The sequence below is a fragment of the Vanessa atalanta genome, chromosome 18 (genome assembly GCF_905147765.1).
Source record: "Vanessa atalanta chromosome 18, ilVanAtal1.2, whole genome shotgun sequence".
Classification (NCBI taxonomy): domain Eukaryota; kingdom Metazoa; phylum Arthropoda; class Insecta; order Lepidoptera; family Nymphalidae; genus Vanessa; species Vanessa atalanta.
In genome coordinates this window covers 6,280,959-6,308,735 of record NC_061888.1, presented here as the reverse complement: position 1 = coordinate 6,308,735, position 27,777 = coordinate 6,280,959, and the positions used below count along the sequence as shown (strand labels likewise).

The window sequence follows — 27,777 nt, the reverse complement described above, 5'->3', positions numbered from 1 at the left end:
GAATGCATTCTACATGAAATATTAAACACAAACTAATTCCGAGACCGATTATAATAATAAAGGACTAGTAATGTATGTATGTATGTATGTATATTACAAATGTAAGTATGAAAGTATGTCCATATTATATGTTCACCGATTACTCGAACACGACTAGATCAATTTCAATGATTATTATTATTTTGTTAACTCAGATAGTCCCATATATCTCTTTTTATACTCAATATACGTACCGTATTTTAGAAAATCGCGAAAACTGTTCATTAATCTGTTTTACATTGATGACAAATTTAGTTGTTTTACTTGATATAGAGCTTTGTTAAAGCCCGACTGGGTAGGAGCCTCAATTCTCCTTCCAACCAACGCTACTTAGTATTGGTATGTTCCGGTTTGAAGGGTGATTGAGCATGTGTGATTACAGTCACAAGTGACATAATTTCATGGTGGGGAGGTGGCGCATAGTGGATGTAAGGAAGGTCAAGGTTACAGCGCCAATGTATAAGATTGGGAGTGATCTTTTACCATTTGATGGCATGTTTGCCAGCTCGTCTTACTATTGTAAATAAATAAATAGTATTATTTTTATTTCTCAATAACGTGAAAACGGATTTTTGTCAATCAACGTATTTTTCAAAATCAGTTCAATATTCGTTTCTCAATGATCAATGATATATTGCTTATATTAATGGAAATATGCCAAACGTTAAGTGATTTTATTTTTTGACGCAGAAGCTAATCCTTATAAAAATTACACTTTACTTTCAGATATATTATACTTACGATGTTTAAAAAAACATTTAAGAACAAAGAATATGGTACCGGAATATGGACCGATCGATTGTATGTTTGATGCTGACATATATTAGTATTATATATAGATCGCTAGATATTTTAATAAACATATTAGAAGTTTACCAAGATTATTTTATTATGATTATTATATCACGGATGACACTGCTAACTTACCTCAACGAAAGACTCGCTTTTATGCTACAGTAAAAATGAAATAATTATAACTTCAAGTAGATATTTATTTATTTAAATAAGCATTTTTTTCATTAAGGCCTTAAGCAGATACAAAAAACTCATTAACATAAATAAAAAATACACCAAAAAAGGTAAATTGCATATTGAACAACCAGCATAATTAATAATAAAAATATTCAGACACTTTGAACTCCATTAGTGTACTTTAGTGTCCATTAGTGTAGTGTACTAGATGAACTTTAAATACCCACTTGTCACCCGGCCGGCCGGGACTGCTCTATATAATGAGTCTGCTCTATATAAAATTGAGGGATGGGATCCTCAATGCAATTTTGACTGCCTCTTTGCTCTTGTAGGTAGAGTAAAGGGTTCTCGGGCCAAAAAATAAATTCGGTTTTTGTGTCCAAAAATCTGAAGAACCAGCTTCGTGTTTGATAATTGAGTGTTTACATTCATTTACTGAACTATCAGGCAATTAATGTGCACATGTGTAATAGAAAGTGCACTTGTGTTGCACACACACACACACTTGTACGCTATAATTAGTCCTGTGTAGTTGGATAGTTTCCCTTGAAAAGGACCGCGCCCGGAATCGATTAGTAAGACATAAATTTCTGAATTTGTGTTTATAATTCATGTGCTCGTTGATGAAGGAAAACTATGTGGGTTGGATGAAAATCTTCCACGTATGGATTTACCAATACGTATTGAAGCAGCGTGATGGACCCCCAAACTTCTACTCAAAAAGATCAGGGAGAGCCTAGAAGTGGCCAGAGATTTACTTATTACATTACCTTTGAATTCACAAATAGCACAATAATAAAAATCATAAAACAAAACGGACGGGATAGTCTGTTTAGATACAAATAACACTACGAAAAAAAAAACGTACAAGTGTTGTTAATATTTCAACGAATAATTTAATTTTTTAAATCGCATAACTACGCTTAAGTTCTAAACTAGTAGAGTGTCACTTGAAACAGTCCGCATAACAACCGAGCATTGATTCATTGTACAAATAACTCAGTGTCCTCCAAATTCTGAATTCATGCTTTGTCCGCATGTGTCCGTTTTTTGCTATTGCTTCTCGTTACCGACTAGAACATCGAGGTTTTATGTTAGAACAAAAATTTTTATGGAAAATCCACACGTGGCAACATTCAAATCAAATCATTTGAGTCTACGTTATTATACCATATATATAACCATATTATTATACTTGCGTATAATAATATGGATTAAAAATATATATATGATATTAATAATCTTCAAATGAAATATTATCTTACGTTGATATAATCGTAAAAACAAATGCATTCATCTTTGGAATTGGCATTGTATTGCAATTTTGAAAGTATATTTTTTATATAGTTTATGGTTTAGGTAGAAGACACTTCTGTGATAGTTCTATGTTCTAAGGTATCTATGTTTCATATGTAGTTAGAGGAACCAATGTTACGTAAGGAGCAACTATTATACACTTGCTTCGCTCGGCGTCTATAATCTCATAAACAACGTCACATTAAAGAGATTTAAAATGTAATACTGGGTTTAATGAAAATGTGTATAATTAGAGAAGAGAATAAAAAAAGGACACGCGACAATTTAACATCGTTGCGAAATTGCCATTTTTAATTATTTAATAATTATGTCCTTAAGGACACCGATATAATTATTAAATTTAATTATTTAACTATTTGATCGCATTGTTATTCAATTCTATTAGGTTGTTCTTAAAATAATATGATTATATAATTTGCTTAATTATTATAGCATACTTTTTACGTACACAAATCGAAGGATGTATGTTTGCATAGAATCGTAAATAGACTATTACCGATTAAAAAATAAAATGTCACGGTGTGAAAGGAAAATGCAGCACGTGGTGTTCAGAACACGTCAGACACTATTTCTCATTTTCATTCTCATACCAATTCAAAGTAACGATGTGTTTGATATAACATGGCTCTGCAAATCTGAAAGAAGTTTTATTTAAAAAGAAAAAAAAAAACTTTTCAGTAGATTATGTTGTTATATTTAAAATGAATTAAATTCTTTCACTGTGTCAGTATTTATATTCGCTCTAATCTCAAAAACTATTATGAAGATTTTATGCTGTTTTTACTTTCGCAATTGATCGTACTGATAGGTTAAAGTTAGTATATTCAATTAAATTACTTATTATAATAATATTTTATGCAATTTATCTAAGGTTAAGAAATAAGTCTGGGTCTCGACAGTTTCCTTGAAGAACGCTGTGAAATCCATAATGAACATGTATGCAGGAATGATTCCTTTCAATCAGTTCTAAAGAAGACTCCGCGACACTATGCGTATGTCTATTCGTATCTAGGTACTTATTGTTAATGCTACCCGTTCGAGGCCGGACGATTCGCTTGTTAGCATTATAAATCTTTGTTTTGAACTATAACATGGGTTTTTCTATGAGACTTCTTTGCTTAATGTTCATGACTTGGCAAACTGACGTCACATTGAGGTAACATAAACTTGTTTTCAAATTGAAATATCAATGATTATAACAACATTTAAATATAGAGGTACATGTTTAAAGCATTTTCTTGTAAAGTTTATTAAATCGGATTACAAGAATCTTTACTAAGATTAAGTAATGAAATAAAGTCAAATTTGATTTGTTCCGTTTCCGTTCGATAAATGAAACAAGTGCATTTTAACCTTAAAGTTTAATAGTTTATTTTGTCCCAATGATTTCGGTTACGACGTTAAATTTTTTTACAACTATGGACCTCCTGATCTACAACCTAATAAACCATGTGTACAGCCTGTAAATTTCCCACTGCAGGGCTAAGGCCTCCACTCCATTTGAGGAGCACCACGTTGCTCTAATGCGGGTTGGTGGATACTAATAAGCGAGGACCAGATTAAAGAAGCAGAGAAGTTTTAAAGACATTAAAATTAAGATCTATTAGATAGTAATATAGAAGTTAAAAGTCGATGAATTCTAATGTTTTTGTTCATATAACTTAAGTGATGTTGATGTCGTCCAGGCGATATCATTCACGGCAGCTAATGGGATACGACCACCTACGCAGGACCTATTAGAATGCACAAGTGTATGCAAACACAGGTGTATTCTCTAGTCCATCCTAAGCAAGTCGGACTGCCTCGTTGGTCTAGTGGTATACGTGGTTATAAGACGGTTGATCGTAGAATATGCAAGTATGATTAATACTAGTTCATACTAGTTTATAAGTGCTTTTTATATTAGAAGTTAGTTTTATAAATAAATCTCCTTTTCCCCAGACGAATTATCCGTGCCTTCGGTGTATCTTATCTATAATTTAGATTTACGATATTTTAATGTTCCTATATGGGTTACAAATGCTCGTAAAAGCCAACTTATATTATGGAATTTTGTATTAAGAATATATTTAAAGAGTATAAATTATATTTTCGGTTTAAAAGGCAAATTTAATTTATTTTTGGAAAGTCGACGCGGTTTTATTGTAATATTACTACATCTTAATGTATTGTAGTAGAAGTAGTATTTAATTGTAAATTAGACAACGATAAGGAATACGACGATCAACACTTTAAATTGAATATCTCAATTCAAATTTTCATTCATTCATTCATTATAGTGATTTTTAAACCGATAATTTATTATGGCTAGATAAGTAATAAATTTAAACTTCACCCAACTTGGTTTTCCGTCGAGTAATTAGGAAATCATAAGTACTGCTTCAATGGGGATCGATTGATCCACATAGTAAATATTATACAACCGTGCTGATTTCTTTGCGCTATCCAAGTTAAGCATATGAAAATTCAATGGAGTCTACCAGCAGTCAGTGGGTTATTTATTACGTTTCAAGTTATTCTTTTTTGGTGGAACTTCATTTATAACTACTAAACATGCGAATATTTTACTGTCCCAGTATTTATATATTTTAATAATATTCTTTGAGAAAATTGAATAATCTCAATGACCTAGTCTTCTTAAAATAGCGATAGCTAGCTAACTTAGTATATGCTTGAAGTCTGACAAAATATTTTTCTTGAATGAGAGCCAAATAAGCTGTCTGAAATCGCTGTCATAAAGTTAACCTGGTTTTCGGTGTTTAAGTTATTAGTTGTACATGTTTAGAATATATTTAAGTTTGAAAAAAATATTTCTTACGGCGCCAATGTTTTTTAGGCTGTGGTACCTACTTAACATCAGGTGGCCCATATACCAGCCCAGCTATCTATGAATAAAATAAAAAAAAAAAAGCACAAATCATATCATTACTAAGGGTTTGACTTTAACTTTATGATTGATGAGATGAAGTTAAGAAACATAAAGACCATTTAAATGTGGAACGATGATAAACGGAACACAAAGAAATTTAAATTTTACGCTTACATTAACACTAATAAAAAGAGAAAAAAAAATGTCTGCCGTGTATGTTATAATGATTCTCATATTTTAATATAAATTATTCCTGTTGAGTATTAAATACATCGTATCATCATATTTGTTTACATTTCAAAGTCTATATGACTGTCTATATAGAATTGTTGAAGTAGTGTTAATCAGGTATGCTGATCAAATTTACATTGGATTGCAAATAAAATAAATGAGGGTCGATTCGACCTTAGTGTCATATAATTCGTGACGTGACGAGGGAATATAATCGTACGTGAAGTGGGCTGATGGAATGCGCTCTTTTTATAGATTTCCACATTATCTGCTCATAGACGAAATATTCTTAATGCACGAAAAATATATCTAGTCATCGCTTTATTTACGTCTCACTGCAAAATGGAAGCCTGCTCCAATAATTGATGGGATGCAGACATTATGCTTCAATGCGGTGTTGAAAATTACACACACAAGTAGGTAACAAGGGCAGAACATTATTATTTAGTAGACACAGAGTAGTACTTACTACTAGTATTCATTAGCAAATTGTAAAAGTTCTTTGACAATAATGAGAAATCATATACATAATATTGAACCCATTCTCCCTCTTCAAATAGTACTTCAACTATTGCATTAATCTCTATAAGCAATAATAAAAAGAAGTCATAATTATTAATTCGCTCTATAACGATAGAAAAAAAAGAAGAAATATTAATACAAAGGCGTGATAAAAATCTGACGTAACGTTTGTCCCAAAAATGTATTAACCTAATTGTTTCCCAGTGTAAAGTTCACACAAAAGCTATGGGACTGTTCTCTCGCACGTAACAATGTAAATAAACAGGATTATAAATTAAGATTTGTATAACGGAACGACATATACGATTATAGATTCTAATGCAATGATAGTAAGTTATATATTCAAATAAAATTGTGCAAGTTTTGGTGCTTAGAATGTATGGCAGGGCTCAGCTGGTATAGGGCGCGCGCCTATCGATTCCTGCAAGGACAAGGCCACCCACACGTCTGCGAAATTGTGACACGCTTTGAGTACAGGATTTTTGACTTTGTGTATGGAACTTAGACTACGAGTTATTTACATGGTTTTTTTTGTCATTTCGAACTTACAAAGAAGTTTATTTTCATTATATAAAATTAATTAGAACTCGGATTGGAGTAGCTTGCTGGAATAAACATCTCTTTCTTTTAAACAGGCATAGAAGCGCAGCAATGGATTATTTACTTTATATATACCTTCTATATTATATTTGTACCTTCAATTGAACAAAATATAACTATTATCAATTTTCTAAAGGTAATTCACATTGCAATAGAGTATCTTTCCATTGAATAACTTTTCTAAAGTACATACTATTCAAAGCATTTTATAATTTATGGTGATCTGCAAACTAGCTTATCTTTGATGATAACCGATTATAATTTATCTAAACGATAACGTTATTGATTCACAAGTCTTGTCTGGAAGACTATGATTGCCATTATGACATACATGTGTTTTAACTAAATTATACACCCTCTGAGCATATCACGATCAAACGTCAAATGGTCTACTTGAAGAGCGCGACTTCGTTTCTCTTATTTTGTAGTACATTCTTGTAATACTTCATCTTTTTTTAATGCCAATATTAATACTAATGTGCAATTTATATTCGATTTATTTTACGATCCGATCAAAACAAATAAAGTATATATGTATTTTAATGTATCGTAAGTATTAATTAAATGGAAGGTGAGTCATACGTTTTACCTATTCATTTACAATGGAAATGAAAACGGACACTACATATAATGTAGCGATGAAGTTGTGACGGGCTCGATAGTTCCCAAGCCCAGGAAGGCTGTAGCGGATTCGCGCATGCGCGTTCCGCATCGATCTCATTTAACCACCTCCACCCGTCGTGTAGGAAGACGCCATCAGGCATCACCCGAGTAACTCATTTTGTAACTCAATGGAGATATCCGATATTGTTATACAAGAATTCATCCAGAAATGTTCGAATTATTCGTATATGAAATCCCTTTCGTTTAGGTACTCTCGCTTCGAATAATATAAACGTAATCTGGAATACGTAATCGGAAATTACGGGTTTAGCAGCAATGAATGAATCGATGGATTTAAATTGTTTAATTTAAATGATTTTTTTATTTATATATTACGTTTCGTTCACATTTTACATACAAAGTTCACATAGTATTTTAGACTGATTAATTTCTAATAAAATTACCCGCTTAACAAGGCCATTAAAGTAATCTTCTATTTTTGAATTACCTATAATGACTACTTATTCCGAAATAATACAATTATGCTATTATATGAAATATTTTATACTACGAATGAATATTATTACTGTTTATTTTTAATTAAATCTCCACTTACGTCCTGGTTAGCTTTCATTAATAATTCCGAAACAGGCTCAAACCGTAGCACTAAATTTAAAATGGGAGAAGGGTTGGTCGAAGTGATCTCGGCAAGGCGGAAGGATGGCGGCGGGAGGGGCGGTGCAGCTGCCGGTGCATCACCAGCCCCGCGGGCGGGGCCCCGCACCCACGCGCCCCTCGGCCCGCGCCGGCCCATTGCCAAGTTCAATGCCAAGGTCATGCGCGAGCGAGTGCGACTGCGCGCCGCAATGCAGGAGCGGCCGGCGACGCGGCCGGCCCGCCGTCAGTACCTCGACAACGACGCTGCACATCGCATCGCGAAACTCCTTACGATATCCAACCATTAACCGCCAAATTAATACAACCAGCCGAAAATGTAAGGCTCTCAAACGCCCTCTGGTCCTTCCAGGTGACGCGAAAGAGCAGTGTGCAAAGTTGCGATCGTACCGCGACGTGTCGGAATTCTGCCGGTGAACACCATGTGCATTTCTCTGGCGCACGAGACCCGTCACCCGGTTCCAGTTATGCAATACCTGACGCGAAAATTACTGGTAAGCAGTAAGTTATACATTCGTACTTATATTTCGATCGTTTATCTGGTTCGGAGTCCACGCTATTTTTTTTAAATCGTGAAGATGTAGGTAAGCAGAGAATCTACTTATTGCTTGCGTGATTTATACCATTCGAAATGTTTAAGTATGTTTTTTTAAACTGTAGTTCCAAAATTAAAGTATTGTAACAAAAATCAATGTACATATTGCGTTTTTACGGGGAAGCGTTTGAAGGCGTCATGTTACCTGCCGTAGTGGCCATATTTGTTTTAGACACTAGACATACCTAACTAAGTCTTAAATAGACAACAGCTTGCATTCGTGGCGGTCAGTTTATGAATTACTTTGAACGTCTTTATCTGCTTCACATTGTTTTGCAAATAGGTGAGATATGACATAAATGAATGAAATATTATTGTCACGTTTTGAAAACACTGCGCTAGGTGAAGATGTTTATGTAAAAGGCACATCACCGTTGCGCTTAGCAACAAAAAAGGACGATTTGTTCTTAATGTCTATATATGTTTATTTTAAAAAAGAACAAAAATGCTTTCAAAAATGCAAGAATGCCAAGAAAACTATTTCAAGTTTCGCTTTCAAAATGGCTGCCAAAAATTTCTAAGGCCAATCAAGGGCATCAAGAATAAGGGCCAAGAGACTGATACACCGCGTCGTATCCTGTTGTGGAGTCGGCAAAAAATGTCGAACACACAAGTTCAAGGCAATCGGGTGATCCCAGCCGACGCTAGCTTTGGCAGGCTACTTTATTTGAACACTACTAGTGTTCGACCACAATTATTCATTTTGTTCACATTGTTCCGACAAATACACGTAATTGGACTTATATATTTTTGCTTTCTGCTTTACATATTTTTTTTAATTGTTTTTTATTTGTTTTATAAAAAAAGTTTAAATGACGCAACGATATAACAATGGCGAAGTCGGCAGTGTATAATAAATGTTACTATTGGCTTACTGTTACACAATTTTGTACGTAGAAATTATGGTTTCCTTTTTTTCATGTACAGATTGTGAAATAATCTCTAATAATTTCCGTTTAAAATTATATACATATAATTTTGTAACACTACTTGATTTTGCTTTTTATGGTTTTTTTTGAGAGGCACTACTATTACGTTTCAATTATAAAAAACTTATACATTGAAATATACGAATTAATACCATCTAACCTTTAGTTAACGAAAAGTGTTTAAAATACTACAAAAATTTACTAAATGATATAAGCGTTTCCTATTGAAAAAAGTTATCTTAAAAGCAATGGGACATTTTAACGTACAAAATATTTATAGCTTCAAAACTTACGAATATGTAAAATTATTGTATCGAGGTATAGTATGTAACTGATGTATTAAAAGATTTGGCCCGGGGCCTCCCACACGACTAAATTACCTTGAACCCGTACCCGCGAAGCCTGAATATCAATCACCAAACTAATAATTATAATCAGCAAATCGTATTTTGTTTCAATTTGTATTTAATACGGTTTAAATGATAATGTAATATATACAATAAAAATATTTCAAAATCTGTAATAAATGACTAACAAAGTTTTGTAGCAAATATTCAGGAATTTGCTCACATTTGAGCATGCAATTCAATAACAAAGCTGTATACAAAACCATTGTTCATTATTCGATCTAAAACTGGATCAAACGTATGTAAATTGGAACAGTTATTGGCTCTCGTTCACGTAGTATTTTGGTTCGACATTCGTTTATACTTATCATATAGAACCTTCACGGAAAATAATAAAACAAGTTCGCATGAGCGTGGCTCTATGAGCTTGTGCAATAGCGCTATCAACAATATCAGCTGACGGTCACGTCACATTGACGTATCGTCACAAACATGGCGGCCAATATGGCTGATCGTTTATGTTTATTTACATTATACAACAACATTAGTCACAACTATAAGAGTCATGTTAATATTTGCGGTCTGCTTTATGTAAAAATATATTTTATACAAGTTTAATTAATTTACTTTTGTTTACAAAATAGGTTATTATAATTATACTTTTTAATTTAACTTGTTTAAATATCAATGCTATAAATTGCCATAAGTTGATCATTTTGTGACGTCTCGGCACGTGTAGACAGAAACAATCGCCGGTGGATTGTTCCATCATGAGTCGAGACCGTGATATACCTAATTAAACTTTAGTTTGTAGGCAGTGCGCTGCGGTTTTTTTTTAATAGTTTAGGCTTTGTTTTATTTCACATTATATTATATTAAAAAGGTTATATATTCTAATGAATTAACTGACTTTAATAACAGTGTTTTAATTCTATTTGAATCGCAGACCCTATTGAAATATTTACAATTTTTTTACAATACTCGAGGAGCGATTGTACATAATGTAATTTAATAGTTGCGTACTATTTAATCAACAACCCCACAAATCTCCCCATTGCGTGTGCAGTAGGGTGAGAAAGAGAGGGTAGTTTGTAAATAAGTAAGTAGGTGACTAGGTAAACAAGGTCGTTTCAATCGCGCTTGACATTTCAAAGGTTACTTTCTTCACCCTGGGGGGAGTTAGACTATGCATTAGCTATGTAACGAAGTTAGTGGATTTTTTCGTTGAATGAAGTATTAAAATATCTCGTTTTTATTTAATTTCTAAATGTATTTATTTAAAATTAAAATAAAATAAATAATATAAACGTTTATCCATAAACATTTGTCGAAATCTCAGAAAAAAACTTAAAATTATTCTATTAATAAACTAATTTAACAAACATATTTATTTGGAAATTAAGTAACGGATATTCCGTTTATTACCCAAATAATATAAGGAAAGCTTTAAAATAAAACAGTGACAGAATAATTTTGTTGGTTAATTTTTAAATTTTCACATTTTATTATAAATTATTTAGTATTTATTCAGATAAAATATTTATTTTTATAAATTCTACGAACATACACGACTTCTGTATTAAATGCTATAATAATAGAAGAGACGTTAACTGCTTAAAAGCTTAACCTTATTATGTTATCGGTATCTTTTACTTTCAAAACTTAACTATAGATGTGCTATTTGTTTCCAATCTTATTAATTTTGATATAAATTTAATTTTAAGTTATACCGGAAGGAAAGCTTTGAGTAGACCCGTCTATGTGGATATCGACTATCGCCCACTCATCCGTTTTCTGCCGCCCAACATGAATTTCCTATATATTGTTGCGTCCGGGTTGAAGGGTAAGTTTAATTACAGTCACAGGGAGGCACGCCGCATTGGTGGTCTAAGGATTTTTTTTTTTCGTTGTGCAGTATCATTTTTTATGTGTGTACGTGAATATTTACCATCATGGAGCAAATTTCATTAGAAAATTAATTTTCCTTCGAATAATCAATGAATAAAGTCCTTTTTCGTGTTAAATGTTATGATAACTTATGTGATCGTTTTCAGGAATCGTTATATTAAATACTCTTACAATAAATCGTAATACTTTTTGTTTTTCGTTGAACACTGAGCAGTATTAAAATTAGCCTTACGAATTCCTCAAGTAGTTATCTAGAATAAAAGCACTTGTAAAATGTGTTTATTTTTTCCACTACGTGAATAAATTGACTTGCATATCTATCCCATAGCATTGATTTGCTTAAATGAATTTCATCCATACACTTCGCATAGCAGTGATAAGAGAAGTCATTCAAATATTGTAAATTTTACACGTGCCGTGGAAAGAAAACTTTTTTTTTTAAATAATTGGCAAAGGTTGATTTTAGTGACATATTAAGTATTTACTCATTGTTATACTTGTTTGAATGAAAATTACTTTTTTAAATACATTGTAAAGAGCTACTTAATAATAATTAAGATTAATTTTATTGGCTCCAGAATTACGATTGGCTATAATTAAAATACTTATAATAGCTATATAATATATTATAAATATTTACATAATAAATCTGACTTACAGGTTTTGATTCTTATTTTCCAGAGTCTGATTTTCTGATGAATAGAATTGAGTGGTTAAGTAAGAATGATTTTATCAGATTATGGAAAACGAATGCAATTAGAGCTGTTTTTTTCAGGTAATATTTTTATTTAACGCTATTAAATATTTAAAAAAAATTAAAACCTACTTGAGTATTTTTCAGTCTACTCAAATTATATGAAATTTTAATGTTTTGCTTTTATAGGTATATGCTTGATATTAATAAAAATAAATACGCTTTATAAAATTCTACAGATTTTTAGGTTCCCATGGTTATAGAGTTCCTTGTACTTTTTAGAAGGCTGACTTTCGGGAAGAGTATCTGTTTGTTCGCTAATCTTTTTTTCGCCTAATATATTTTGATGATATAAGCTTATAATTTAATTTAACAAAGTTTTTGCATAACGTTAGTTTTATTACATTTGATTCATATATTTTTTTATAACATGACAAAAGCTGATCGTTGACAGCCCAAACATACCGAAATAGTAACAAAAATAATCACATTTTACATGCCCGTACACATATTATTACAAGAATTCAAACAAAAGCGCCTTAAAAACATTAAATATTTTCAAGGACAACGTGTTAAATATTAAAAATCTTTTTAAAAGCAGGCATGTGTGATAAGCCCGAGTAAATATCACTCCATATCGAGTGGCTGAACATAGAATACTTATTTATCATAGAAACTATCTATTATTAACGCTGTTTGAAATTTTAAAGCGATTCCGTACAAAACCAAGAATATCTCATGTTATTAATCAGCTATCGCACACATACGCGAACCCTTTAAGTTTGCACGTGTTTGTATTCTACGTAGGTTGTGTGACATAGCGCGAGAGCTGGCAACCATTCGCCGATACAATGTTGGTATAGAACGTGTAACACACGTTTTCTATTATCGTCAACGTCATCTATAATTGAAAAATAAATATTGTAGACAGGAATATTACGTCTGAATAAAATATGTATAATGAATCGTAAGTGCAGGTAATTGATCTTAAATTTATGTTAAATAGAACTAATGAAATTTTTGTTTGGTCGAATATGTTTTAAAATATTCATAATACATTAAAACAAAACAATGACTGTCATGTGTTATGTTAATTGTGATTATTGGCATTTTTTTAAATACATTCCTGTTAAAAATGGAATTTTTGTATTTCATACACCAACATGTAAACCGATTAATTGTAATGCAAAAATAAAAAACCAATACCTATGTAATAATGGTTTTGTATGCAATCAGATAAATTATACGACGATTTGTGCGAGCATTTCGATAGCTAGCTCTTAAGCTAGCACATGGATATGTGTGCGATCCTACGTGTGTGCGTCTGGCGAGTGCAGCTTGCACATGCGCGCTGATGGGGAGGGGCAGGAGACCTTGAACGCGCCTAGCAACAGCGCTGCCAGCGCTTGCTTATTTATTTCTGTTTTACTCGTCTGCACGTTTGCTGGCAATTTTTAAACAGAACGTTTTATGGAGTCGTAATGGCAGGCGGGAATTTGACCTTTTGTGTGCATTTGTCAGATGCCCGTCCCTTTGTTAAGATGGATCGCGTGTCGCAGTTTTATCGAAACTAAATGTCGCTTCACGATCCCTTTTATTGTTTTATGAATTACCATCTTGTTAGAAGTTGGTTTTCCGCCGCACTGTTAGCTTATGTTTAATGTGTATATATAGCGGCGGCATTTATGTAAAAACCAGTATTTTTATGTAGATAGTATTCATTATACAATGATTTGAAAACGTAAATCTTATAGGAAATACAATTTTAAATACAACTGAATTACTTGGATAAAAAATATTATTTCTATCTTTCATGGAACTAAAGCTTACGAATAATTATTTTTCAAGAGCTCAAGAACTAAAACTAAAGCCTCATTCAAACGTCCAATAAATATAAACAGTATTCATTGGACGTTTGCTTATTTAAACTAAAAAAAAGTTTTTTAAAGAAAAACTTACAAAACTTAACTGTTAAACAAGTTTTTATTGATTTAAAAATACAAATTATTCTTGCGATGTTTTAAAAATATAATATTAATCGTTTTAATGGCGTCTTGGTAACTTATTAACAATCATCTGCTTCATCGTAATATTATGAAAAAATATCTTCTACCTCATTAGAAATGTTTAAACGACATTAAAAAATGCGTCTGACTTTAATTTAAAGTCATATAAAGTAAAAAAATCCTTCAATTAATATATAAATAACAAAACGGCAGTAAAATAAAAACCACTTAACCACAGAGACACAATGACTACCCTCTGACAATGAATAGATTTCAATATGAGCATGCTAATTGTATAACAATAAAACAACAATTGTACGGACGTTCTTATAATACCACTAAAAACAACATTAAAGGCGGTTTAAATTGCAAAATATATTACGTAAACATATACAATTATCGCGTATAAATTATATATACTTAGATATAAAGCTGGTCAGTTGTCTGAAACGACGATGTTATAAAAAATAAATTTGCTAAAGGTAAAATATCTAGTCATTCCGGTCACAATCGATTTCAAAATTCAATGTACAAGTTGGTAAATCAATCTAGTCCGCGTCGGTTCCTAGGATCCAGCTCGCCCGGGTCTGCCCTTTGACATTACGTAGGCGGTAAGGAAGCGCATGCGCTTACATCCTGCCTCCCCTCTACCCCCTCCACACCCCTGGCGTGGGTAGATGACGCAAAAGCCCTAGAAGTCTATTTATAGGATTTCCTGAAAATTCAAAACAAAATATGGTAACTACTGGTAATTTGTCAGAGCTGGTAACGCGTCACGTCTTTCATTAGTTACGTTACTTAATTAATCAAGCCTTCGTTATTGAGATTTATTTTATTAATATAATTAACTTATCTTAAAAAGAGGCTATACTGTATGCACGTGCCTTCATTAATTACGAGCTTTGATTTAAAGCATCAAGAAATTAACATTACTACATTTTTCGACTCTCCTTTATACCTCATGTATGAATTATTTATTTTAATTGGAATACTTATACTGATAAAAATGTAAAAAAATTAAAATATATTGGTAGATGATTAATATTTGTTTGATAAACGAGTAAAATAAGTACCTACTACCTATATGTTCGATTGGCAACGTGTGATAATAATGATTTAATGTTATACGTGTGATTTACCTAACGTTTGGATGCAGAAGTTTACAATTTTAAACTTCATGTTTAGTACCAACGTTTTTCTTATTACATTGGCATACTCCCCCATAAAAGGAGTGTTCTACTTTTAAAAATAGAGAGTATTAGAAAATTGGAGGATTTCCACCCAAACGGTCTTCCAAGAAATTTTACGAACGAGTTTTATCCTGATAGGGAAAAGCGTTTACCATTAGATGGTGATGTGCGTTGCATTACTTGATGGATTAAATTCCTAATTTAAAACGTAACAGTCTGTAATTAGTGCAAATTCAACAGCATTACATAATAATTATTATTATGTAATGCTGTTAAATGTCCCAGACTCAGATACTCGTATTTATTGAGTAATAATTAAGGCTGTGTGCACAATTTGTACATATGTATAAATATTTAAATTTATCTTAAGCACTATTGTGTATGAAGTAGCAACACTGTTACACAGTTGCTTTTCTTAACCCACTGCATGATATCTAAGGCAATATAACGATAATTTTTAACATTTACAAATCAACAAAATTATCGTTTATTTTTCATTGTGACCAACGAAGATGTTCTAACGTATCAATTTCTTGTCTTGAAATGCTTATAGTCGTTTTTATCTGAGACTAAAATCTTCTCCCTTTCTTTATTATAATTACATATTTATTATTATTATTTATTACAATTTATTTTCATTTCTTCTCGGTAGGATCTACATTTCGAACCGGTATACAACATAATATAGTTCTGCAAAATGGCGATTCAAAAGTGCCTGTAAAAGCCTAATTGAATAAAGCATATTTAGTTTATTTACAAGAAAAAGAGTTTCGAGCCTAATACTTCTTAGTCCCTACGAATCAGAACGCTACGTGTATGAAGACCTCGATACTAGTTGAGAGTTCGATGAATAATTCGGTGGCTTTGGTGATAAAAGGACCAAAGTACATTTTTAAAGAAAATATAACTCACATTTTGACAATTAAAAAATCATTTAAAAGATATGTGCATATATATATTATTGCATACGCTTATTACGTTCGTCATACATAACTATTATAATACGCTGCACAAATTCCCTGATATCTAGAAATATAGATAGAAATATACTTCTATTATAAATGCGACAGTAACTCTGGCTGTTACGCTTTAGCTAAAAAACATGGAATTTAATGAAATTTGGTATATGGCAAATTTGAATCCCAAAGATGAACAGGTTTTTTATAACTAAAACCGACGACGCGCGAGCGAAACCGCGATCTAAACCAAGTATTATATTTATATAATCTGTTGTTTTAACAACCAACAATTATTCCATACTCAAAACGGTTTTCTTGAATCTATATAAATTATATATAATAGATTCGATTGACTTCAAATTTAGCATCTTACTTCTTTCACGCCGTAGACGTTCATAATGTAATAATGACAAAAAATAAATACTACGTCACAAATTATATAAAAAAAATTAACAGTGAATTGCAGCTAAAAATTTTCCAGACGATACGACTGTTAATTATCCTTATAAATATTTTAAAGTATGTACATTTTTTAAAATAAACATCAACAAGATGCACAGAGATATGAACATATTTATGTTGCTAGTGTACGCTGGAATGCATTTAAAGCTCTGTAAAGCAAAACGTAGGATCTGTTTATGTGAAATCATGTGCATATTTAGCAGATAATTATACTAATTCCTGTTTTCATCACGGATCACTTGAAGGTAGACGAGCTCTGCGATCTGATGGTGAGTGGTCAATGCCAAAACATTATATTTTTTACATAATAATTGTATTTTTTAAATTATAGTCTGTCTTGAAAAATTTTATGACTTTTTGTGTCTGAGTCAACGAATAAATTGAACCAAGAGGAAAGAGATTAGGTCCTTCAGAAAGTATAAAAATAACTGATGATTATCTGACTTAGTGGTCTATTCAACTGGTCGCAGTGCTCATGACTGTATGTTCAATCTTCAGACAAATATTTATAACCATAGGGGTCTCCAATATTTATATTTTATCATAATATTGTACCTTATATAATTTTTACGTTTTATGCCGGGTTACAATATTTAAAAAACGTTTTTTTTTTTTTTGCTTAAAGTAGAATTGTATAATTCACATTAATTATTTTTTACTTATCCTCTAGTATTCGACATATTTAAATACGTAGCCTTCTGGTCCATAAGTAGCAAACCAATGGTATCTTCTGAATTACCCATCGTAACCTTACACGTCCTACTTGCAAAACAAATCTTGAACACAGTAACCCAACATTCGTTTTTATATCAGGCCAATTTTGATTTTCTACCTCTGCTTATATTATTGCTTATCTTATTCATAAATATCTTTTATGTTTTGCAGGAACTTCTGCCCTGAATTATTGCTGTATCAAGTAAGTTTAATTTAAAAACATTTAATTTTAAGTAAATAAAAAAGAATAAAATAGTAAAACAAACTTTATTGCGTAAAAAAACACGCTAAGTAAGTAAAATGCACCAAAGCTTAGAAAGAAAAGACGAGGGTCATTCTTTTAAGCACGGGATGTCATTAAGTCTCATTAGTCCATAAATAGCACAGTCATCCTATTATATTGTGCTATTGTATGATTCTTAAGGCCATTTTGTTTTTACCGGATAAAACCAGTTTTGACTGAAATTCAAAGCTTATGAGCTGACGTTGTTAGAGAAACCTTAAAGATTACTGCCTTCACTTAGAAGTTTTTGATATCGTTTTCACGAAATAAATGTATTTTAATGAAAACCTTATAAGAAATAAAAATCCAAGTAAGTCTCAAGTCTGGAAACTTTCCAAGGATTCATCGGCAGTCAAGAATTCATAGCTATATTAGTATACTTAAATAAAATGTATATGTTGACGTCTATTAAACCTCCTCAGATTCGAAAAGACACATTTGTTCTGAAATATTAGAATGAATATTTATCTTGCAAGGAATCATATAGTACCATAAAATTTTAACATTTTTGACCTTATGATACTATGAAACATTTCAAATGTGGGCAACACCAAGTGAAGCTTTAATACTTATTATATTTACATATATAATTTATTATAAGCTGACGTCATCAGGTTAACTTAAGTTCAACGCAATTTTATCGTTACAAAGAAAATAAAGAACGATTTTAAAGGATATGGTAATATAACCAGATTTTACCATCGGTCAACCTCCTTTAACCATCGGATGTGGACGACAGTTTTTTATCGTACGTGGCGAACATAAGCGCAGTGTTATCGAGGATCGTCTCTAGCGAAATGTGTAGGGCACATTATTGAGGCTATTCAGCACTCCAACACTCGGTTATACCACCGCACGCCCTTAACGCCCTCACTGATTCCAATGATTATTGAACCAAACATTAAATAAATATTGTCTCCAATCACTTGAAAGAGTTGATACTCGGAACAATTAATATTATAAAATTAAATTATAGTATAATTTATGTAACATTTATAAACGATACTTCAAAACATTGAAATACTCTGATAAATAATAGTTCTAAGCGGCTAGTTGAAGATGCGCGCAAGTCATTCATCAAGATATTATTATTTCGATAGATTCGTATCATTGACTACGTAAATGAGCAAGCAATAGACACCGCTGTCGTGTTTCATAGATAACGTGCTGATAAACACAAAGTTATTACACCGATGAATATTAAAACCACTTACAATTATTTTAATTACCTAGGAAATATTCCTGATGTATTTCGATTGTTTCTACTCTCGGGGAGAGGACTGATTATCCTTAACATAGCTGAAATTAACCTAACTCATTAAATTAACCTTAATCAGTACCTGAACTAGATTTCGTCTGATGACTGTGTTATTAATGTTATTTTACATCGAGACCGTTTTAATTGTCGATTAAAATTATTGTTATATAAATTATATAAATTATATGATATATTTCTTATTAAAAATCAATTCCTTTAGCACTACAAATATCAAAGTTGAAAAAAAATACGGTTGTTTCTGCAGTTACAGTCATTTAAACTTATGAACTAAACAAAGATAAGTTAACAAATGACGAGACGTTAAGATAACCCAATCAAACGAGCACTGCATCAAATTAAGTGGTGAGCTGCATTTAGGGACGAGCGTACACAAGCTATTCAAGGTCAAGGCTCGCACGTGGCGAGAAGGCCCTCCCCTCATCCCGCCGAAAGCGTACCTCCTTCAGAGACATCTTGGGTAGGGCCGTCAATCAAATAAGTACAATAAGAAATTATTTTTCCTTTTACAAATTATATCTTTAAATGATGCACGTTATTAAATGTTGTCAATTTGACTGTAGCGATGTAATTTTTTAATTATAATTAATATATATAGCAAATGGTGATAATTAGGAAAACATGCGTTTCAACCATATTTCGGATAAAAAATTTAGACATAGTACTTATTATAAGTAAATTAGATATTTATTTTGATATATATTTTATATACATAGGATATAATAATTACATAATTATTACATATAATTAACAGTTTAGTGTGTCTGTCAAAGTTACTGTATGTGACTAAATAGTCATAGCATAATATATTTTATGAAAAGACTCGCTTATAACACGGAGCACTCGTTTTGTTTTTCCACATTTACCCGTAAATCTTAAAATGAATACGTCTGCCTGTATCTGTTTCATTACGAGCGATTCAATGTCGTAAACTTATTTGTGATGAGGTTATAAACAGAAAGAATAAGTAACTTTTGCATTTTTTATACCAAGTGATTTATTTTGCACTGTAGAATAATATAATATGCAATTTTATAAGCACACGTTTAACTTGATAAGTATTTAATATAAGTTAAAAATAGCCATTGTGCGAATTATCCCAGCTCGTAATGGCGCAAGTATGGCTGCTATTCCCTCGATGAATCTCAATTCCTATTACTGATTCTCTAGGCGAAAAAATGTATATCAATAGATATACGCACTAATTTAAACATAATTTAAGTACAGGCTGATTGAATAATAAATAGTCGTTTATGATGTAATTATTATACATATTTATGTTATTATAATTTTTTTCATATGCATTATATTTTAATAATGTATTGTGAAAAATAGACTGCAACTATTTCTTAGATTTTTTTTAGGAAACTACTCAACTAAAAATCCATATAACCGAAAAAAAATATCTATATATAATTTAGCATTTTCAACTATATAGAATTCGTAATGGAGCTAGGTACTTAAATATACCCGTAAAATGTATATTTTTTTAATTATAAACATATAATTATTAAATCGATAGTAAAATGAAGCATAAAAATGTTGCAATGTGTCAAATTTCATTAATGTGTCTAGGGCTGTACAAAATAAAAAAAAATATATTATTAGGTATAAAGTGACATCTATTGATTATAACTCAAAACTCGTAGGCTGTTATAATTAAATGTAGTGCATGTACGAAGAGACAGGTGGCTCTTAACGACTCACAAGAAGCCTGTATAGTTATCGTTATCTCCGATAGATGACGTTGATTACCCGTTTCGTTAAAAAACGAAATGCTTATTAATAACCTTTTTTTTACTACAATATTATGAAGTGTTTAATTTATGTGTCTCGTGTGATGCTAAATTATTTATGGAAAGTAATAACATAAATTATCTTCATTAATTTTTTTTTGTCTTAGTATGACAGAATGCAGCAAGTTTTTTAAATTTAAAAAAAAAGTTGTTATTTTTATTTAACGATTAAATATTGATTAAAAATCAGGGTTTTCTAACGTCCTGTAGTGCACACAACGAAAAGTAGTAGTGCTCTATTATCTATAGATACATTTTTTTTTTTTGGCTTTTATTTGTGCCTATAGATACTTTTTGTATTTTTTTACGTCCGATTCTTTAATATGGCAATAATTAGTAGATGTATCTGACAAGAAGCAGAATATAATGTTAATTTTAAGATGCAAAGGAAAACTTACTGCTTACAAAATTGTTCCTACTTTGCAACTATAGTTAAATCGAGTAGTCTTTACTTTTAAACGAAAACACTCAGCCGAATTACCTCCACTTTTTTGAAGTCGGTTAATAAACACAGTAACATGAACTAAATATTATAAAAATATACACAATAATGATAATTGATTTATGATTGACTTATGTAATGAAACTTTTTTGTGCGCCATGTCAGTTATTTTAGAGTGCAACGTGTCTATACGTAATGATACTGACGCAAAAAAGTTTCAATGCAATTGTATCTTTAATCATGTGTACCGACTGGGATGAACGATTTAATTTTTTGATGTACAAAATTAATATATTATATAGTTATAATAGCTTAATTCTGTTTTAAGGCGATAAATAATTTTGTTTATAATTATATTTTTGTATCTATTGATATATATATCAAGTTTGAAACCAGCAGAATTCACAAGAATCAGCTTTACATTCAAGTTAAAGAATATTTCTAGTGAAGCAAGAAGACAGGCTATCGAACGACCGGGTGCCACGCTGTGCTCTCTCGGGTTTACTGGTGAGTGAACACAGCTGGTGGTATCTCAGTTGTTCCTTAGTTCTCCCACGGAAGATTGATTGAAGATTCTAGAAGAGAAGAAATCGTTGCAAAACAGAAGTACTTTTAAAACCTTTCACAATCGCAATGCTTAATTATATATTAATATAAAATTTTAATGACGATAATGTTATAAATCTCATTTGCATAGTTTGGAATAATTATTTTCATTAAGGTTGAATACGATGAATAATTTATTTTTATAATGTATTTAGTAAATATTTTGTGAGTAAAGTTAAAAGAAATTAAAGTTTAGAAGTATCATTATCGTCTCTATAAATCAGCATTTCTTAGCTAATTATAGGTGTTATATTATGCCATTTGATTTTATATTTACAGTTAAAAACTTCTACTTATTAATTTTTATTCTTCCCGCCAATTTATCATGTACCGACTTTTTTTTTAATTATTCGTTCCACGTCCGAACATGACAGTATTTCTCGTATTTTAACCGAGAGAAAGTATCTGTTCTCAGGTACCTCTGCCGCTTTAATATTCTTGATGCTGATTAAATCAGGTTTCATAAAAAACCCTTTTAAGTTGATGTTATTATGTCATGTTTGATTGATATTTTCAGTCGTTTTTTGCTATTATAAAAATATATTTGGCTTTAATTATTTTTATAAATATGTATTAAATTATTACAAATAACATCTCCGCTTTGAACTCATCCTTGTAACCTATTAAGTTTCTTTTGATATTTCTTTCATACCTGAATAAATGTAATCGATAATCGTTCTTATGTACAATGTTTAATGACAATTTAAGGAAGAACATATTTTAATTCATTTATGTAACTAAAAACCGACTTCAAAAATATTTTATTTATTTGTAAATCTAAGATTCAATAACGCTGTAAACTTGTTGTTAAAGAAATGTTACTTTTATTTTGTAGTGCACAACTGCCTCAATTAACATGTATAAATAAAAGAGGAGACTTACTGTTTGGATAACCTAAATAAAAAAACCTAATAGAACTATATACATAAAACTTACAATTAGATGCAGCGCCCGCCGACTGTTTTGCTTGTATTTGCCTGATAGCGACTTCAAATCCTTATATATTTTTTAATTTTTATACCCTTTGTTTTTACTGCACTATACTGTTTATAAAGACTGAATTCAAAAGTCGGTGTATAACGTTTTTTTTTTTTAAATATAATAAAAGCGAAGCAAACATAGAATGATCCTAATGCTGGGCTAAGACCTTCTCTTCTTCTGAGGTTTAGAGCTTACTCTACTACGCCAATGAAGTTTGGTAGATAGATACACACCTGGAAGATAGACATTGACCCAGCAATCCTCGGTTAAAATATACGTGTTTTACTGAGTCAACTCGGTTCCTTTAGCATAAGCATTTACGAATGCACTTGGTGTAAGGTTCATTTCACAAAAAATATTATCAAACCGTATTTGCATCCAATCTAGATAAATACGTGCGTTCTGTCAGTTTCGTTACGTGATATCCGAATGGAAACTTTCTCTTAAATGTACTTTTACACTCGGATACCGAATACTTAATTTGAGTATTTATTTGGCGATTAAAGAAGGTAAAAAAATACTGTTTATATAATTATACCACAAAAGAGACTTTCTTAAGGAAAAATCATAATTACCTTATCAAATTAAAAAACTTAATTAATTTCAAAAATAATTGGCAGTGACGCTACATATTTCAGTATAATCAATAAAATAATACAACTAATTAAAGCGTATGTATTCACTATGGTTAGACGACTGGTAGCGCAACCAGAGCACCTAAGTGCGATAGAGCACAAAAAAGTCGGTAGTGAGAAAATATTACGATGTTACATGTTTGGTACTTTACATCGTAAAGATAATTTAAATCTCGCTTTTAGACACTTCGGCTACATTATTTTGTACAAAAATCAAGTGAGAGTTTTTGAATTTAACTTTATGTACTTACAAGATAATTAGCGCTTCGTTACGAAATTATTTATTAAATTAGCATTGTAGGAGTAGCCTGGTAAGTGTATATAGTGATAAGTTGTAAGAATAAATGATTTAAAAGTAATTTAGAAAAATTATATGACGTAAAGACAGCAATGTACTTAAGTAAAATGAAAAAATAAGATTCCTCTTATAATACAAAATAACATTTTATAATTTATTATTTACTAAGGTATTTTTTACATAATATGTAACTTGTAGCCTCGTGAACATAATATTATTCCAGGCGACCTTTATAAAATGTAAATTACAATAAAAATAAAAATACAGTTATAAATAACAGGTGCAAGATAAAATAATATATTAAAAAAATGTCAATAAGTGCCAAAATAATTAATTAATTTAACGGGATATATATTATATATTCATGTTATCGTGCAGGGTCTGGGTCAGGGTGATGAGCCGAGATGGCCCAGTGGTTAGAACGCGTGCATCTTGACCGATGATTTCAGTGGTGCCTGCCTGGGTTTGATGGGTTCAAACCCAGGCAGGCACCACTGAAATTTCATGTGCTTAATTTGTGTTTATAATTCATCTCGTGCTCGGCGGTGAAGGAAAACATCGTGAGGAAACCTGCATGTGTCTAATTTCAACGAAATTCTGCCACATGTGTATTCCGCCAACCCGCATTGGAGCAGCGTGGTGGAATATGCTCCAAACCTTCTCCTCAAAGGGAGAGGAGGCCTTTATCCCAGCAGTGGGACATTTACGGGCTGCTAATGCATTGACTTTTAGCATTAATTTTTTTTCATATATTTGTTATTCATTAAATGAGATGTTATAACTAAAACAAAATACGCCCCACAATTAAATTCTATGTTTTATTTGTATATAAGTAAAAGTTTCTTTAATTTTTCATATTATATCAAAACCTAAATCAATATTTCCTTGCTATTCAACAGTTATTGTATTTAATATTAACAAGCATAAGTATAAATGATTCATTTCCATACAAACCTTCACCCCTATTTAACTCCCTCAGGAGACACATAATCCTTCCATAGTGCTCACCTACTTTCCAGAAGAAATAACCTGTGCGTAATTAATCTTGTAATCCATCAGCTTAGACTGTGCGCTCTGTCCGGCAATCATTTTAATATTTCATTAAATAGACGAAGATGACATTATAAAAACGGGTTTCTGTGTTAAGTTTCTAAAGTCTAACAACAAACGTTGTCTGCTAAAGCGAAACAGTTATCTGACACGCAGTGAAAATTCTAAACGAAAGAATTTAACGTGAAAATAGGAAAACTATTAAACTCAGTTTTACACGAGTGTATATATATTTGTGTTAATTTTATTCACTTAATATCGATACTATTATATATCTATATTTATCATTTCTAACCTAAAAAAAAAATACAATAAGTAGATTGTTAAAGAATAATGCTTAAAATTCGTATAATCTAGATATTTCGATATTAAATCCACAAAATTCAATGACCACACGTTTCAACGGACGGCCATGTTTGACGTTTACGTGTGGTGTTATAGATGTTTGTTAATCAACGTTTATGAATAGGTTATATGTTATATGATATGAAAAGTAAATAATAAACCGTATTTGTTTAGTTCTATTTAGTTTTAAGATATATTTCTGTGCTTACAATTAATTATTTTAAGCCATGAAAATACAAGGGATGTGGGTATTGCACGGCAGGCTAAGGATTCGTATACGTTTCAAAACCAGGTCTCCCGTCCACCTGTATCTGTTCTCTATTGAAGGTCATCGTCCCATCGTCTGGAGGGTACTCTCACGTTCCGCTTTCTTGTAAGCACACTCAACTTCTCAACTATTCCGAATAAGATAACTTTCATCTATTGAGTTAAAAAATCAGAAAACTATGTGTTATGGAAATCATATTGATAATATAAAGAGGGAAACTTCGTTTATTTGCTTTTCCTGCATATAGTATGTTAATATGTTGTATATATTTTGAGATATATTCCAATATGTCGGCGTTTTCGGAGACATAACGTCGATCAGGGCGAGTAAAATCTCTATGTAAGTTTTAAATAATTATAAAAATAACTTTTAAAGATAATGTAATCATTTCTCTTTAAATCGCTTAATTTAATTGTGACATAGTATTAATCTTTAATAATACTATGTGACAATTAATATATTATCCTTATCAAGAGAAATATCGTACAAATTATAAACATTTTATGTCGTTTAATTCGCCTCCTTTACACATTTCAATTCGACCCAGCTTAGGAACGACACGTATAAATATATGTTTGAAAAAATACGCTGTATGTCTTAACCTTGTGTTAAGACATACATTAAAACTATACGGATAGATTGCATGGCGAACGTTTCTATATATCCATAAATCTTAGCCTATGAGCCCTTGGAGTTTAAGCTTACTTCATACCAAATTTTTAATGCTTAAAAAAAATCTTAGAATTCATCCTTATTTTCTCACAAGAAACAGGGCCGGATTAAAATACTATACAAAAAAAATTTAATATTTTTTTAAAAAAAATTAAGGCAAATATATAATTAATTTAGTTTATGTTGTCGTTAATTACATCCCACAGCTGGGCAAAGGCATAATCTGTTTAAGATACTGCAAGTTGGTACCCATATTTCTGACCATCGAGTACAAGATATAAAAACAAAAAAAAATAAATAATATGTTTCTTTTTTCTAAATTAATAGTAGGTAACCAGATTTGTATCTATAAACTTCGGTAATGGTCCACGTCCGCTGTTCATTGGGACATTTCCGATCATAGCGTCTTAGCTTTCTCTGTCTGTTATAATATAATAAATATTAAATGTAAGCACTATCTATCATTTTCCCCCCTTTATAAGTAATTTATAATGGTATACTAGTTTTCGTCCTCGGCTTTGCTCGGAGTCCTTTGAGGTAGGTTTGCTTTGCTACGTACCAAACTCCATCAAATTCAGTTTAGTGGTTTCGCCGTGAAAGCGTAACACGCAGAGTTACTTTAGCATTTATAATATGAATGAAAAATTAAAGAATGTGTGGTTATTTTAAATGTAAGCTTTTACCGTGTGTGCTTGTTTCCTGTTTCCTACTTAGGTCATTCTCGTAAATGTCGGTACGCAGACGGACATAGGATACCTTTCATTCCGATCAATGATTCAGTTCCTTATAGAAGATTACATCCTAACTCTTCGTGGAAGTTGTAAACGGCAGTTAGTCAATTCGTTATTTTGTATTCGTCGTCATAAACTCCGATAAAAACATATTTGATTTTATTGTATACAAACATAGACTTATATGTATGTGTGTTTATTTTGTTAAGTGTTTTAAATATATATTGTAAGTAATATATCATAAATTAGGTATTTGAAAATAAGAACAACAAGATTTATTGGAACATAGTCTATGTCCATTCTTATAGTTTGAACTCAAATATATGTTTTCTTTAAATCGGCTTTGCGTAAAACTGCATTACTCCTTTAATATTAGGAATATTATGAAGGGTTAAAATTATTTAATAATAAACTATAATATAATTTACTGATGTAATAGAAATTAAATAAAGATAAACTTGAACATGATCCGCTGGAAATACTTCTTGTTGACTTGTTAAAGGATGTATAGTTTACTATTTATATTTTATTAAATACAGTTGAAAAAAAAATGAACTATACTCCTTAGAAGATTACTAAGTATAATAAGCTACGTATAAATCGATAACCCATACCAAAATAGGAATTATTTTTTAAACATTTAAATCACTCGAAATAAAATACTTACGTATATACATTTTTATAAAATATTATTATTGAAAATAAAAAAAATAAACTCAAAATTAAATCAAAATTATCAACAAAAGCTGCAGAAAAATTCTA

At 31.0% G+C, this 27,777-nt stretch overlaps 1 long non-coding RNA gene across 1 annotated transcript in view; it reads left to right on the top strand.

The window, feature by feature from the left end:
- Positions 1-27,777, top strand: part of LOC125071195 — a 67,210-nt gene that overhangs the window by 11,506 nt on the left and 27,927 nt on the right. Inside the window, exons 2-3 of the long non-coding RNA XR_007119906.1 lie at positions 8,181-8,322; positions 17,804-17,834. This is a non-coding gene — a long non-coding RNA (uncharacterized LOC125071195). The remainder of the gene's footprint in view (positions 1-8,180; positions 8,323-17,803; positions 17,835-27,777) is intronic.